Source organism: Ascaphus truei, chromosome 2, assembly GCF_040206685.1.
Source record: "Ascaphus truei isolate aAscTru1 chromosome 2, aAscTru1.hap1, whole genome shotgun sequence".
Classification (NCBI taxonomy): domain Eukaryota; kingdom Metazoa; phylum Chordata; class Amphibia; order Anura; family Ascaphidae; genus Ascaphus; species Ascaphus truei.
In genome coordinates, this window is record NC_134484.1 from 247,462,059 (window position 1) to 247,465,413 (window position 3,355).

Sequence of the window (3,355 nt, forward strand, 5' to 3'; positions counted from 1 at the left end):
GCATGGAGAGAGAGGGGGAAAAAAACAAATAAATACAACTGCAGCTGGCACAGCAATTGTGCATATGCCCCCAAGCCACATTCTGGCAACACAAAATTATAAACCTTAACAAAAAAACAAAAAAAAATCTCATGGAATTGTTGATCATATGGGAGACATAATGGAAATCCTTTGGTTAATTAAGGAGTGATGGATTTATAAAATCACTTGTAATCGCTACATTGTTTTTTTTCAGTTTGCCTTTCCCTTCTCCCTCTGCTAAGTTGTATGTGTAACTCTCCTATTCAAAGCCCCTAGCCCCCCCCCCCCACCCACCACCCACCACCCACCACCCCCTTAAGTTACATGGTGCACAGTACTATATATGTATTGATGATATAATACAATTGTATTTTATTGTTTAAAAAAAAAAATACATTCTGAAATTGTATATATATATATATATATACACACACACACACACACACACACACACACACACACACACACACACACACACACATACACGTGTGTACACCTTATGTAAATAGATCTACTACTGTATGTCTGTAACATTGTCATTTCAGATTACATCTAAAATATGATTGTTATTTGTAATAACCTAAGCACCCGCCTTTCCCTCAAGGAGTATTGTTAAAAAAAAAAAAGCAAAGAAAGAGGTTTAGCATCAGAAGCGTTTGGAGAGAAAATGAATGTGTGTATGTCTATATACTGTATTTCTTCTATGAGAGCTGAGAAAGAATGAAAGTGCATGGGAGAAGAACTCAGGCTGCAGCAGCAGCACAGGCACACTGTATATATTTAGATAGATTGATATGCTTCCCTTAATTGTTTGACACATGCGTTGTTGTCACAAACCAGGGTGTTTTCCCAGACCCTGCTGGAAAAAGGTACTAAGTAATAATGATTATTTAACAAGACTCATAAATCAGGGACTCTGAAGGAGTGAATAGGGACTGCCTTTGAAAAGGGCTACTTGCTGTCAAGAGGGTGACGGGCAAACGCCACATTACAAGCATCTCAGAATAGGTATAAAGAATATTTGTATTTTCTTAAAGAAATGCATTGCATCGTGTAATAATACAGAAGGCACACGATAAATTCGTAAAAGAGTTAAGTTTGTCGCAGTCAATGCAGAGATAAAATGTGGACATTTTTAAATGATTTTTCCAAATCTATTCTTTTTATATCAGACTACATACAGTGAAAATCGATTTAATATGTTTTTTTTCTGTATTTGTTGTGTGCTTGAATATATATGCATTTTTTTTAATGACACAACACTGATGGTTAAAGGTGTGTTTGTTAAATATGTGACCACTCACTATAATTTAGGTACTGGAGGTTAGTCCTTCTGCCTTTTCAGCAGGGCAATTAAATGAAGTGGTTCGTTTTATCCGTTTATTTATAAATGCGATAGATGCTTAAAAAACACAACCATTTTTGTATGTTCAATTAAATCCCAGCAGCACAGGTTCAGGCTAATCTACAAGGATAATATTTTGTTCCCAACAGTAACAAATGAAACACATATTTCGATTTTAAGACGTGCAGAATGAGAATCCCAAGCACAATAGGGACGGCACATGTAAGTTTGGAATTCCTTTCATTTGGAAAAAAAATTGTTTTTATTTGTGTCTTTTCTAGGATAATTGTCTAGGTTGTCGGGATTTTTTTTTTTTTTTTAGAAGGCAAGGAAATTTACACTCTTCCTGATCGGATCTAGTTTTTTCATCAATTCCTCATTGTTTCTAATAAATAAAGCAATTTAGAAAAAAATATATAAATATGTGTCTGTGTGTATGTGTATATATATATATATATATATATATATATATATATATATATGTATGTGTATGTATGTATGTATATATATATATATACATATGTATGTATATATATATATATATATATATATATATATATATATATATATATATATATATATATATATATATATATATATATAGCACAATTAAGGATGATGAGCTGTAAACTATCTAAGCCAATACCATTCTCAAATTGTGCTCTGCTAAGCATCTTATCCTCTCCCCTGTTAGGTGTCTTCTTTCAACAACTCTGTCATCTCCATTTGGAGATATTTTCAACGGTTTATCACTGCCATCTCCAGCCCTGCACATTTCTAGCAGGTTATCACAATTGCCAGTCCCCCATTGCTGATGTGTTCTGCTGATTACCATCAGTGCCCTCAGATACTTGGTGCAGATTCCCAGCGCTGCAATATCCACTCTTAGGACATCTGGAGCAGATCAAAATCACTGACTTCATTTTTTACTAGTCACTGCTAAAGCTTCGTTTATCCTTTCTACAAAGAGACCTTTAGCCTATTCCTGGAGCATCAGCCTTTAGTTAAAATTCAGCCAAGCAGCGACCCCTATGTCTGGATTTGCATTTCTTATCGGACCCCTATCTCAACTGATTTGTTATTAATAAAAAAAAAATCTCTTGGCAGTGTATGCATCGCCTTAAGAAACTGCAATGATCGCTATCTTATGCAAATTCATTGCGAGAAGCCTTCTTTTTAAGTGAAGTTTATCTGCTTACTGATCTTTAAATTAAAGAAGCATGACCACTTAGGTCAATGCATTTTTAAACAGTGTGCAATTTATTTCAAACAATTACACTGGGCATAATCACATTATTGGGACGCTGCTAACAATTTTCACTCTTGCTTGGGTTTTTTTTTCTTTCTTCTTCTTAAAGTATGTGTTCATCATCAGATCTCTCCAGTAAAAAGGTGACCGTGTTTTATTCTAATCTCAGTCCCATTCTGCTCCACAGTCCCAGTATGACTGAGTGTTCTTGTCGTTAAAGTGTGTTTAGCTAATGAATTGGCAGCTGAATTTCCGAAGAGTTTGCCAGAAACTTAACAGGGCATGCAAACAATTCAGACATTGGCTGTACAAAATAAAATGCATTTTTTTTTACAGGAGTACAAGCTAAACGTTATTTCTGATAGGATGCCATCATTTACCAAAATGAATGATATATTTTAGTGCACACAACCTCTTTCTGTAATACGTTTCATTAAAATGCCATTAAGTTATACTCTTCTGCACGAGACTATTTATTTGAAACTTGCGCAGCCTTTGCAGACCACTTATGGTATTATTTTTAATATTCTGCTCTTGACTTTCCTTTGGAGAATGGAGCTGGAGATGGCCATGCCTTTCCTAAACTGATTTCAAGCTAAGTAGCTTAGACCTGCAGCTCTGGTCCTAGCTTACTTGCACAGAAATAAAAAGAGATGAACTACAAAAAAAGGAGGGTTGGGGGGTGGGGGGGGGAATGGCTACTGGGCAGACTTATTGTGGTCAATTTCAAAACTACAAGT